This window comes from Hesperophylax consimilis, chromosome 6 (assembly GCF_061612785.1).
Source record: "Hesperophylax consimilis isolate HC1 chromosome 6, BYU_Hcon_1.0, whole genome shotgun sequence".
Lineage (NCBI taxonomy): Eukaryota > Metazoa > Arthropoda > Insecta > Trichoptera > Limnephilidae > Hesperophylax > Hesperophylax consimilis.
Window position 1 is genome coordinate 870113 of NC_142841.1, and position 14966 is coordinate 885078.

At 34.3% G+C, this 14966-nt stretch overlaps 1 protein-coding gene across 1 annotated transcript in view; it reads right to left on the bottom strand.

Moving 5' to 3' along the window:
* LOC149422819 (uncharacterized) overlaps positions 1 to 14966 on the bottom strand; it is a 770637-nt gene that overhangs the window by 140856 nt on the left and 614815 nt on the right. The window contains exon 6 of the mRNA XM_089632301.1: positions 7008 to 7058. The gene's annotated coding sequence lies outside the window, so the exon portion shown is untranslated. The remainder of the gene's footprint in view (positions 1 to 7007; positions 7059 to 14966) is intronic.

Genomic DNA, 14966 nt, shown 5'->3' on the forward strand with positions numbered 1-14966 from the left:
TAAATATTATTATATAAAAAAAACCAAAATCTCTTCACTTTATAGAGAAGAGAAGAGAAGAGCGTGTGCTTCCTGGGAACAGTTGAAATTAATCTCCATTAGAAAATAGCATTCGACAACGTTGTTTGCGAATTTGAACACATTAATTATTACTAGTTAGATTGCCAAAATGCCATTTATATTCGTAGAGGATAGAATAACCTACTTACATAAAGTTTGGTTTTTTTGTAAAATATATTTATTTATTTATTTATTAACGGACATCGTCCAAATTACAAAATAATAACACGAAAACAATATAATGAAAAATACAGGATTAGACAAAGGTACATGAAAGCAAAGACATAAGGCAGATATAATATAAGAAAATAAAGTGACAAGTCGAATCAAGTCAAGACTACGCCGTGGGTCAGGACCACGGGACACTTATAATATTCCGTCAAGTTGTTTAGCGACCGGCAAAAATCATTCAGACTTATTCCAAAGAAGTTAAGGTTTTGACTTGAGTTGACCAGTCTACACATTCTGGACAATGGTGAATAATATCGAAAATTTGTCGAATGATGGTTGAGGAAGAGCAGTTCATTATTTCTGAGTCTGTGCGAGGGGATATTGAAGGAAATGAGTTGCAGTAGAGTAGGTGAATCAATAATACCATTTATAATTTTGAAGAAGCAAATGAGGTCATTTTTTTCCCGACGGACTTCCAAAGGAGAGAGGTTTAGAGTTTATTAACGATTGCAGTTATGTGATCCCGAAAAGAAAGCTTGCTATCTAGAGAGACACCAAGGTCTTTAATAGATGTAACAGTTGTTAAGCAAATATTATTAAGTTCGTATTCGAAGACAATCGGTTTTTTTGATCTAAAGAAGGACATAACTTTGCATTTATCGACATTTAATTTTAAACAATTAATTTTACACCAATCATAGAAAGAGTCGATAGCCGATTGGAAAAGAAAGTAGTCATCGTGATTTTTTATTATTTTTAGAATCTTATTGTCGTCCGCAAAAAGCCAAAAACTTGTATGAGAGAAAATACTAATAATGTTGTTTATAAATAAGTTTAAAAAAAAGCGGCGCTAGATGTGCTCCTTGAGGTACGCCGGACGTTACTTCAATAATAGTAGACACAAGGCTGTTTAATTTAACTCGTTGTTTTCTATTGCTTAAGTAAGAATTAAAGAAGGATAGCAAGGGGTTTCTAATACCGATTGCATATAGTTTGGCCATAAGGATTGAGTGGTTTACTTTGTCAAAAGCTTTAGAGAAGTCGGTATATAGAACATCTATTTGTGGGTTATTTTCTAGGCCATTGACGATGGAATTGGTAAAGGATAGTAAGTTAGTAGTAGTAGATTTAGCAGATCTAAATCCATGCTGTTCCTCGATCAGTACGTTTTTAAAGATAGGTGTGATTTTCTTCGTGATTATTGACTCAAATATTTTAGGAATATGGGATAATATCGATATGGGTCTATAGTTTTCTACTTTCGACTTATTGCCGGATTTGAAAATAGGTCTGATATAAGAAACTTTCCAGGAGTCCGGAAAAGTGGCAGATGATATTGACAAGTTATATAACAAACAAATTGGCTTAGATATAGTAAATTTACATTCCTTCAGTAATATTTCTGGAATATCATCAGGACCAGTGCTTGTTTTGCTGGGGAGATTTTTTAAGGAGTTAAAGACATATATGAGTGTGATTTGGCAATTATTTAAATCAATAGTATAAGTATAGTTCAGTGGAGGGATAGTGCACGAGGTATCAGAGTAGACGGAGGAGAAGTGTTCAGCGAAAAGGTTAGCAATGTCGAGACCGTTGGTAGCATGATTTTCATTAAAGAACATACTTGGAGGGAGATCATTATCATCAGTACGTTTTTGTTTAACAAATTTCCAGAATTGTTTAGGGTTAAGCTTTAATTGTGTCTCAGTGAGTTCGATGTAGGATTTGTAGCACCTAACAGATTCGATTTTGGATAGTTCTCTTAGTTGAGAAAATGTTTGATAATATGCTAAGTTGTTCGTACATTTGAATAATTTGTGTATTTTCTTTTTCTCGATTATCAACTTCTTTAGTTTCATGCTGAACCAAATTGGAAACTTAGGCTGGGAATAAGTTCCCTTAGGTACAAATAAGTCTATAGCATGAGTTATACATTCTTTGAATTTAAATGTAGCATCGTTATTATTGATGTTCGATTCAAGAAACTTCCAGTCAGTTTGGGCGAGATATCTGTTCATGCTAGTATAGTCACCTTTGTTAAATTTGTAGTGGTATGTAACCGTTGATTTTAAGGTAACATTTTTGAAAGGATTAGTGAAGTTGATATCGAGTGGTGGGTGATATTTATCTATTGGTAGTAATGAGTCCGGAGCTTCACTTACACAAACGCTAGGCGTGTTAGTAAAGATCTGACAGTTATGGATCGAGTTTAGTTGGAACAAGTTCAAGTAGGCAAATAGATTCATTATTATGGAAGCTTGAAGAGAAATATTACTAGGAGTTTTCACACCATGATTGTCATTAAGCCATATTACCTTCGCTAGATTGTAATCACCGCAAATAATGAATCGGCATTTATGGAAATACGTTCAACAGCTTCAGTATGTGACTTGTAGATATCTGTTGAAGAGGATGGGGGAATGTAGACACAACCAATGACAAGTTTCTTGGAGCCAAGAAGAACACAAACAAATAGTTCTTCAGATACATCATTACGAGAATCAAGAATGTGGCTAGAGTATTTTTTTTTAACACATATCATGACCCCGCCACCTCTAGACTTGTTTGAAGAGGAGGAGCGGTCACAGCGAAAAATATTATAATTATGCAGTCCAAGTTCGGTTGAAGCAATATTGTCTGATAACCATGTTTCAGTGAAAAATAAGAAATCATAAGGACTTATGTTTACGGAACATCTGAAGGCATTTAGTTTAGTATTGAGACCGCGAATATTTTGATAATAGGAATAAAAAAAAATATTACTGGGATGACTATTCCGGTTCAGCCTAAAAAATTTACACGAGATAGTTCCCGTCTCTCAGCGGCTTGGCGGGCTGGACAATCAGGGGAGCCAGTGTTGTGTGTGGCCGGTTTCCTGAAGAACTTGCAGGTGGCGCATGATGGTGGCTTGTCGGGCGTCGGGCAAGTATCACGATTGTGTCCAGGTTTTCTACAGTGGGAACGGGATGGCGTGTCTGCGCTACACTTTGTCGCAGTATGTCCATAGAGTTGGCAATGTCCACATTTAAGATTGTCGATCCAGTCCCTTACAGAATGTACCTGCCAGTCCATAGCTAGTTTGGAGAAGTGAATGAGAGAGTGGCGAACAGAGGGAGGAACTCGAAAGACGTGGATACACCGTCCAGTGCGAGGTCCAACTTTATGTGAGAACTGCAACTTATCTTTTAAATCATTTAGTTGTAGACCAGTTTCTTCATGAGTTTGTTGATGTATAGCCAAGGTGATGTTCTCGAGGGGTACAATTTGAGGTAAGCCGTGGATAGCTATCCGAGGAAGTTTATGGGAAGCAACGGCCGCTTTCAGACCGGCGTTGGATAGGGTCGGTGCATTGGCCAGCTTAATGGCCTCGGCATCAGTACTGGGATGCACGACTACACCTCCATTCCTAATTTCTCGTACTCCCGTGATTGTGATTCCCAATGATGATGGGTTAATGGACGTCTTCAGTGTTTCAAGGGTATTATTAGAGGTAAGTTCCGTAAGTAAATACTTTTATTAGATCATATAATTAAAAAAAATCTCTGAGATTATTTCTAACAAAAATCTGGGAACAAATCTCTAAAAATATTGAAGACAACATAAGCCCTTCTCTAACTAAATTTTGAAACTGAAAAATCAAAAAAAGATATGGTCGCATCTAGGAATTGAACCCATGACCAGCTTGCTGAGCTAATCCGAATCTACTTCCTTCGGATTATTTCGGATTTCCTTCATTTAACTGTATTATACTTCAAATAAGAACTACCATAACCTTCATTTTCTTAATGCATATTTGTATGGCTTTTCAATATAAAATATTACAATTTGAGATTTACTCATTAAGTTATTTTATTTCACTATTATTTCTTGGACAGTTTTCAACATTTCATGTATTATTTATTTTTACAAAATTACGTGATATACTTAACATGTAGATATATAGAAAAAACAAAATAAATTATAATCCTATTGACATCGGTACAAAGGAAGTTTATAGGATGTGTTCAATATAAGTTGAGGCAATTTAAGGTAAAGGATATCTGCTTCGACATGTGCCATGTATCTATAAACCCTGCGGGCGTTTAATAAAATGTCTTAAATGTTTTTTGAAGAAATGATTGGAAAATCTTTTATTCAAAAGACGACTAAACAATCCCATTGTAAATAACCACAACTTGTTGTATTTTCTACCGAACATATTTTTGAGCCTATAACAACAGCAGAAAGACAAGACCAAATCGGATTCTTTGAAAATATAGATAAAAAGGGACAATATTTTCAGATATTTGTGTCACAAATACAAACTTAAAAGTGAATAGAATATATTTATATTTTATTCTTGTACGTGAGCTTTCAAGGGGAAGTATTCGCTCAAATAGTTGCTCTACGGTAGTGATGGAAAACCAGCGGCTCATCTTAACATTTTGCGTTTTGATTTGCGAAGAATGCGGTTGCCGCAGTTAAAACACTAAGCAAAGAAAAGAAAACAGAAAAGTGTGAAATAAAAACTTTTTGCAATGTTGATTTAGTATTTTGTATCTTGTTGCGCCAGTACGCATTAATTTACACATACATCTCACACACATACGAGTATATATACATACATGTGACCACTGTACTGAGAGAATATTATTGTTCCTTTGTCCTACCTACTTCGATTCCTACACCTTTTTGTGCACTTTGCAATCAGTCTGTTATAATATCTCGCATAGCTCACTATAAAAAACCGCATCCGCCCGAGATTATTATTCTTTATGAATTCTCAAAGATTACTTCTCTTATCTTACTTCGCTTATTTCATTACACCTTTTCATCGGCGCCAATATCGTGCAAACAGTTACGTGTTCAGTGCCAATGCTGTGAGAGTAACAAACAGGAAGAAACGAGTGCCAACGTTCCTAATGGTGAGTGGTGAGTTCTTTCTTCCATTCAACATATTATTGTCTCATGTGCAGTGGTAATTACACTAAATTCAAGGTCCTTTGACAAACTTTTTTTACACTCCTAAAACAACATAACATCTTTTACACACCAGTATATGTATCTGTTTATAAGATTTCCAAAATTTTTTTGACATTATTTGCTGACGGTAAACTATATAACTATATACCAGTGTAGCGACGAATGAGGACTCCATTCGTTTGATTACATTCAGGACAAATCGATATCGATGGCATAGTAGAGGGGAGTAATCGAAATAAACTTTATTGTAACAATGAAAATTGTACACTTATGTTCTTTATAAGGGCAAAGCGTAGATAGAATTTTAACGCTCCTGACTTTTCGTTCTCTGGTCGATTCAGTGTGCAACTCGAAACGAAAACGGCGCTATATAAATTAGACAAATAAAAAAATGATGAAATGTCGAAACTGTTGAGAGGACAGTTTGCAATGGTAGGTACATTGCAAAAGTTATACCACCTGCATTAAACAGCCCGTAAACAATTGCAGATGGACAAATTTATTGTATCTATTTTTGAAAAGGTTACGCATCACTGCTCTACGCAATCATATGATAAAGGCAGGGAGGAGCCAAATCCGATTAAAGGGGCTGAAGGAACGCTATTTGTTCGGCTCCTCGAGAGACCGCGCACACCCCTGACTTTCAATATCTCGACTCAAAGCCATCCTAAAGATTAAATATTGTATGAACCGGCAACACACACGCATTGCGAGTTTTCAGCAGAGGCGCTTTAATATCATATTTATGATTTTTTATTGCAAGTATTTCGCTGAAAACAGAAATTGAATTCAGCAGGACGAAATTGTGAACATAATTTTTGGAGAGTCTTGCAGAAAGAAGATATCAAACTACTTAAGAAAGACACTTTATAAAACATACATATTAGTATTATTTTGTGCACATATTACATTGTATGTCATAACACCCAATTAAATATATAAAATAATATAATATGTAACAATAAATCTTATATTTTATATTACCTATATTTTATTTAACTATTGCCTAAAAGGGGATCGTTCCTAGTTGGACAGCCAAAGTTCTACGACATCAACGAATACATTTTGTATTTAAGTAATAACAAAATAAAAATAAAAGATTTCTTAACAAATAATGAATAATAAGCACGATTATATGAATTTTTGAAAATATTAACCTTAATATTAGAAATAATCAACGTGTAATCAACCAGTGTCCCATTAATAAATTAAGCGAAAGAGACTGTTTAAAATTATATCAATAAGTACATTCTGCTATTCAGGGAAATAATTGTTAAAAAAATGCAGCCTCCATTGATAATATGAAAAAAGTCCTCCGCAATAAGAAATTAAATTTCCATTTCGAGTCATGTGTTATTGCGCATGGTTTCCTTGACTGTACAATAGCAGTAAATAGAGGCAATCTACAAACTTCAAACACTTGAGCCGTTTTCCTGAGAAATATACTATAAATAGGGATAGGATGGGATTTCTTCATCAACCAATGTCAAAGTTGTGAACCAGACCAACTGCACACATCTTATGATATTCATTTTGCGACGCAGTTTAGTTTCCACTAGGTAAGTGGATGGATGACAGAGTTGATCAGCTTTACCAGCAAGCCAATTGGTAGATTGAATAATTCAGCAAATAACATGAAGAATTTTTAGTTTCTATTCTTTCAACGTCAACATAAAGTTATATTTTTCAAAACACATACAATAAAATATATGTTGTGGAATAGCTTTACTACAGAGATTCAAGTAAGTTATCTACTTAAATGAGAAATAATTAATCCATTATTCTCAAATATAAAATGAAGTTTAGCAACTTACCGTAAAACAGCAGCTCAAAGTTGTTTCAGTTTCGACAGTTTAAAGGATTTTCTGAAAACAAATTAAACAAATTGGATTAGGTGCTTGAAATACTTAAAGTTTTATAAGTTAAGAGAATTAAATAAACGGAGTTTGAAAAAGTAAAAAAAAAGTTAAAATAGAACAAAAAATATACAAAAGTATTGTAGGTTTTATATTTCACTCGTTGTGCCTAGATTTTAATTAATAACATGAAATCTGCTGTCGAAGTAAAAACATGTCTGAATCAGTTGTCGCTTAGCCAGTGGTCCTTCGTGACCAGATTGAGTGAGAAACATTGGTCAGCCCCCGAAAAGTAGCAATCAAGATCATACAAACGAACCACCAAACGAGCCAAAAAAGAAAGTCTACAAGTAATATTTCAACTTTTCATCATTTAGTAAACGCGGTATTTACTAAAAACAAATGAGAGCATTTCTTTAATGGCGCCCAATTCTGTTTGGAATTGTCTCTCCTTCCGCAGACAGTAATTTACTAGGCTATTTTTATAAAACACGATATGCAGCCATGCATTCCAGGCGAAATAGCTGCCATATGTCTTGTGGACCATTACGAAAAGTCTTGTATTTTATGGTAATGCAGCTCTGCCAGAAATCCGTGAAGTAATGTGTGAAGTGATCCTTGTATGGTTGAGGGCAGAGCAGCTCGCACTGCAAACAACCTTGTGTGATTTACGGCAGATTACGGCGCAGTGCCTACTGCCTACTTGCGTGTAATCTGCCTCTTGTTCTTAAGGGAAAGGCCCGGTGAGGCTATTAAGGTATAGAATAGCTAGAGATAGGCCCTGGCTGTTTACGCAAGCAAAAGCTTAGTTTTATAAGCAATGAATTAGGGCGTTTGTCGTTGATTTATTGTAAGGTTAGTAATTCCACACGCGGGGTGACTTTCCGTATTAGTGCTCACAGTTGTTGTTAATATATAATGTAAATACTTTCAAAACTGTTTATATAAGTTTATATTAGGTTTCGTTTAGCCAAGTATATCTTTTTAAATAATAATCCATTAAAGTCATATTTAATTTTTGTCATTCGTCAGCTGTCTGAATTGTACTTAGGTTTACAAGCTATCAGTTAGGTTACTCATATCAATAAAATTATTGATTTGAGTTGAGCTTTTGGGAAGTTTGAGAATGTCATAATGTCAGTGATATTAAATGAGCTAGATTCTGTTAATAAGTACATAAGATGTGTGTGATTTATTGCAAGTAAAATACAAATTGGATAATTTATTGTTACAGCGCTGTTTTTGTGAACAATCACCTCAATGGCACCGAATTTAATGTAATTTTTCTAAGAGTAGATAATATGTTTAGTAGGTTCTCTAAAAATATGTTTTAATAGGTTCTCAAAAAATGAAGAAAACAAAAGAATACTTGTATTTTTAAGAATAATGAAAAAAAGATACTGAAGGTTTGAAAAAAAGCTTTGATAGAAAATAATATTAATAATGAACACGAAGCAATATTTTTATGTGTAATATTTTTTTTTAGTGCATAATACGGTTTATGATGTTTTTTTTGCAATTTCTTTATGGAAAGTTCTGTTTTTTTTTTTAACAAAGTCCCAGAAAAATACGTAAAAACTATTTTATCAAATATTTTTTATGAGATTAATTCATTAAACACTAGTATCTAGCCTGGCCTCTTGATAAATGTATTATCTTTGTAAATAATAGAATCTCTGTTTTTTGCCGACTAATACATTTGAAAATTGCGTAATGTCAATCCGGACAGCGTTGGCATGCTTTTAGTATATGGTGAAATGCACTTCCTCCACAGGGATACGCATTATAGGCAAGTATCCGACACTCGACGATTCAAGTATCTTGGCAGCTACCGCCATACATTACAATACTCGTATTACAGTACTCAGGCATTTTTCGATATTGACTCAGATCGTCGACACTTTAAACATGGCGTCACTTGTGTCAGACATTTTGTAACAGTGTGTGTGCTATTGTTTAGATCAATACTAGGAACAAAACAGTCAACAAAGTATGACAGCCATACCAACTGTTTTTTGGGAGTGAGGTTGTGAAAGCATTAGTTTGATGTTTCGATAACTCAACAATGATTCGTGGTGATGCGGGTCTCGTGATTTCAGTGGCGACGTTTACGGACTGTGTACGACAAGTTGATAGCAACATAAGTAGGCAGATAACATAAGTATAAGATACTTCCGTATGGCTGTGGACGAAGGATCTTACGGTTCTCAGATATTCCTGAATTAGAAATTCACGAGAAAATGAAAGGATTAAATTTATAATTTGCCGTGGATTATTATATCTTAGTATAAGTATGAACAATGCTACATTATTGGGACTAAAAGATAGCTTTTTATGTACGTAAAGGAGTGTCTTGAGAAAATATGTTGAATGAAGAATATGTAAGGGATGTCAAACAAATACATAGTAGGATAAAGAATATGAGGGACGTCGCACAAACACATGGTAAGATCAATAATATGTAAGGGACGTCGCACGAACACGTGGTAGAATCAATAGCATAACATATAATATATGAGTGGCATTATTAACATGGCAATAATCGAAAAATCAGAAGAGTGTGTACGTGGTCATGTATGATTGTGAATGAGGCAAAATGTGTGGGACGAGGCAGAGTTTCGTTTTGGTTTGTCAGATTTGTTTACCTTCTACAAAATTTTTAACATTTCGATTTCTAATAATGCAGTTCTAGATCTAAAAAAAACTATTTCGCCATGTAAAAAATTTTGTACATGGCGAGATGCAGAGATTCAAAATACCAACCGTTATTATCTCAACTCAAAATTATTTTGTAACAGTTTTGAGAGTAGGTAAGTTAGTAATGAGAATAACGACTTGCGCTGATTTTGTTTTGATAGAAGAGACCTACAAATAGAATAGTAATAATAATAAAAAAGCCCACATAAATCCCTAGCTTAAAAGATCATAAATGATCAACACTGATAACTAGATTGCCCATCAATGTTTAATGATATAATAATAATGACAATTTGAGTACTCGTTTGTGGCGCCAGTCGCACTCGATTTCGAGGTTTTAGTTCAACTTCAGAACCATTTATTGATTTACCCCAATATCAGATGCGTACATTTGTTAATTAATAATATTAACTCCACTTCCGGAAACAAAAACAATATACGTTAGAGAGTGGTTTTGTCGAACGAAGTCATTGGTAATCTTTGGAATTTAATATATTAGAAAGGTTAATTGAGAATTAAATATTTAAAAAAAAACTGTAAAAGATAAATGACGTTTCTTCCTCCAATTAATTAATGCATGTTTATCAAATTTATAAAAATAAAACATCAAGCTTTCATTTAGTAATTGATTAATATATAATCGTGGAATATTAATGGCACGCCTCTGTTTCTGTTTATCTACTTAATAGCCAATAATAATTCATTTATCTCTGCAGTAATAAGCATCTCATACATACTCTTCTATTATTCTGACTCTTGATACTCTTGACATGGCCCGACTAAAGTATTTGATTCACATCACTTGAATTCATCGGGCATCCCCGAGTTTTGGTATCATTCACATTTGCATCATATATTCTACTTACACTTCTTTCTTCGCTCATTGGCTCTATGTGCCCAAACCATCTAAGCATCCCTTTCTTAACCTTACTCCATTACCCATACATCCTTGCAATTTTTGCGGATCTCCACATTTCTCATATGATCATACATGGTTTTACCACACATCCCCCTCAGGTATCTAATTCGTCTAGCATTCAGTCTATGTCGATGTTTATTTGTCCGAATATTATTGACAAATTAATGTATAACTGTTTGTTGCTTCCACGTAATAAAATAAATAAATAAATAAAGTAAAATAAACAATCATGAAATAAGACCTAAACAATAACATAAAAACTTATCACGGCCAAACGCTCAAAATATTTGCATTTAAAAAAGATTACAGACGTTAAACTTCAGAACTAGTCTTCCAACTAGATATCTACTTGAGTAGTCAAAAAGGTTTCTTTTATGGGAGTGCCAAATCTCTTAGAAAAGTTTTACCCTTGGAACGAAGTGCAGGGTCGTTTACCCTAGCCCTAGACCTACAGCCTTATCCTGAGCGGGGGTGTTTAGCTCAGAGCGATCAGCATTTTACTGCTCCGAGGGACCGCTTCCTCTGCTTTCTGTAGTGTCTGTAGCGTAGTTATTCCCCGGCAGTTATTCTGACTGGACGGACACGGACACTGCAATGCGACCGTTTCGCCGACATTCGGCAACTTACTACCCTAAGAAATACAGGGTTTTCACACGACAGTACACCGGATATAGTATCAAAATTAACCAATTTTACCATCCATCTTCACCATCGTTTCCTATTTGGTTTTAGTTTTACCTGCATTTAAGGTGAGCAGGATAAGATTACATTACATTAAATATATTTATTTTTTTCTGATAAGTATCATCATCCGTGAAGTTAATAATAGTGCTGTCATTTTCGTTGTTGATTATAAACGGATTTCGTTGATATAGATTATAAACGGAATAGGACCTAGCGCTCTGCCTCGTGGAAATACAAAACTTTTATCTTCATTGAGTTTACTAATTCTGGTCCAATTTTCAATTAAGCTGAAAAACTATTGGAGTGGTTGGCCATGATGCTAAGTGATATTGAGTGGAACGTTTTGGCGAGGTCTAGAAAAAAAACCATAACCTCACATTCAATAAACAATAGGACTGTTGTTTTGAGGTAAATACGAAACAAGTATTTTTAGGTCTTGCCTTATTTGGATTTACATTTTACAACTCCTTACTTACTTACTTACTATAAAATGTTCGTGATTGGAAATGATTTTGAGCACAAATCGTAGGTACATGATGACAGAACGTTTACATAATATCAAAGTGTGATATTTGCACATAGATTTTATTCGTGTATACTATACATTCCAGAATCTTTTTAAGAACGGCATATATTCCCGAGTTATATATATTCTGACAACATTTGTTCATACTACCATCACTAAAATATGATAGTGCTGCTTGTGCAATGATGAAGAACTTAACTAACAGAGGAACCCAAAACGTCTGGGTCCTGATGCGTTTACTCAATCAGCTACTTACCGGTCATCTTTTGTCAATCATCGATTGGGGTCACCCCTCTCCCATAAATCATCCTTATTCTCTACATGGTATAATCTTTAATCTGTGAAATTACATGTCAATTCCGTATGGTGTATGCAAAATAGTAGGTATTTCCCAAATTCACTTTACTGATCAAAAGTTCTGTTAAAAGGTTAAAAAAAATATGACATTAACATTTTCAAAATAACGATGACTCTACAAAAGCAAAAACTTAAAGGGAGTATTAAAAACCACTCTCACACAATTTACTTAGATGAGATAAATCAATTTAAAAATTGTATGTTATGTAACAAAACGAAATGATCGAAATATATTGACTTTACCGACTCAGAAAAATGTTTGCATTACTTTTGCAAAGGCGAAGTCAATATTGGTTCGTAGCTAAAAAGAATCAAAATGAATTATTCTAAACATTGCCTTGGTGGGAGACTGGCGAACTTTTAACTAGACAAGCTTAAAAGTAAACTTAGAGCAGTATCTGTATTTTAAAAGCAAGCCGAAGTGAAAATGTCAACCTGATTAAAGTTTTACAACTAAAACAGTCCAGATGCGAAGTGAACGAAATTAGCTTTGAATTTAAATACGGAGTGGCATAAAAAACGAATTCCCTCAGCTCAATTTGTTTTTTTGGTTTATGAAAAAAGTCGTAATTGGGAAAGGTCACATCATGAATTATTGATGTATCCGTTTAACTGAGAAGAAATCAAACAAGAAAATATGTGAAATCAAATAATATTGGTTGTTCTATAATTTTTCATGTTGTTGAAACTTATATATACTTTAAAAAAGAAAAAAAAATGCGTTGAAACATTTCCACGAATCAAAATAAATGATTTACACGAACCTTCCTACCGTTTTAGGTTTGATATCTTTATTAGACAGTGGAAATATGACACAATATTTTCCATTGTCCTATTTTCTTCCAAACTCTTATCAAATTATGATACTAACCAATATGAAGAAATTGACCTTTTTGATGTTTCAACAGCGCCGTCTAACAGCGAATTTCATTATTTTAGAAATTTCAAATATGTTTGGTAATATTTTGTTATTTAACCTAGACATTTATTTTATAACCAACACCTCTGCCATGGGTCACCCAAGTGGTTCGCTACGTTTGGTAAAATAGCAAATGTGTCCGGGTTCACGGATAAGGTTTGTCCAGGTCTTGGTAGTGGATCTGTCCCCCATCTGCGTGGCAGGACGGATCGGGAGAGGCCGATTGAGGGAGACCTTTGACATCTCCAGCCGGACTCTCTTGACCCATCGCCTTGCACCGCAGTGTGAGAGATGGATTCGTAAGTTCATCCTTCCTGGACATACTGAACCCAACATTTTTATCCACGCTAATATTTTTTCCTCCTCAGAACTTCCTTGCCTTTCTCTCCTCAAAAAGCCACGCGGTATCCCGAAAGATGACATGAGGCCTTGAGGTAAATTATTTTCTTCTGAGTATCCTGCGTAAAATTATTTTAAAAAATCTGGATAGAAGAAGATTACGTCCGAAGCTGGTTAGTATTAACCCCTGAGCGTTTTGAGATTTCGTCATCAAGTTACTTATAAAATTCGTCAGATTCGTGATTCAGATTACAAATATTCCCGTTTGACATGAAGGCAGATGAAAGATTTTTTCAGATGATAATATTACAAACGGACATAACGGAAAACTGGGAGATTTTTTTAACAATTGTTTTGTAGCTTACAGAATTTTTTCTTCTTGTAAGGTGAACTGTTCTAATTCGTGTCACCTTAGTGTTGTGCTTCTGGTACTTTTTCTTTAATAATATATTTGGATGATTTTAATAGCGCCGTTCTTGTGCAAAATTACCTCAAGGGCGCTGAGACTAAGTGGATGATCTTTGAATATTATAATGATGGGTAGACTAATAATAACAATAGGGTGATGGTACACGTTTACCTTTTATTGTCCCACTAATTGAACTAAGTTATTTGAATGGAGGTTACTGGTAAATATATATCTTAGCATAATCATGCTATCTCTTTCATACACGAATTTCTCTTTTCTAAATTTAGACGTACGTTCAATATATCTTATAAAAAACTGCTTTATGTGCAACAAAAATTTAATCACGTAAATGAAAGTACAATGACGGTTATTTAAACTCTTTTTCCTTTCACACACCTAAAATTAATTAATAAAAAGATCACGAACTTTAACAAATATTTCGCTGCATAAAAGCAATGGCGGTCGATGACTTCTTGGAATATATTATAATTATTTGAAAGTGTCTATGGTTAACTTTCAAATGCAAATAAAAAATGTAGTGTTGCTACTTTCGAACACTACTTAAATCATATATCTCGCTGTAATACAATAGGAGAAATAACGACTTTTATGAGTCCATATCAGCTTATGCCGTAAAACACTATACAGCTGTCGGTGTTCTGTTTACAAAATGATACAAAAAGACCCAAGAGGTTAAACAAAACAAAAATTGAGTACAGTGTAAAAGACGCGTTTAAAAAAATCACATACACTATAAATAAATAAATAATAGTTACCACGCAAACCCAGCTTTAGCTTTTAAATCACACGTTATAATTGGCACACTTGAGATTTACCACATGACAGTATTTTTTATCGAGCTTTTAAGTGACTGAGTGAAAGTTTAATTGAACGCGATGCAAGCGCCATGTGCTTAGCGTTCAGCTCAGCTTTAGTCCCGACATCTAATTCGGTTCACGACCGTTATTATTATAATGTGTCAGCGCGCGATGGCGGCGTTTTTATTCTCCTAAATAATGATCCTCGGTAACACGTATTTGATTTCATGCAACATGTGGAGATGAGTA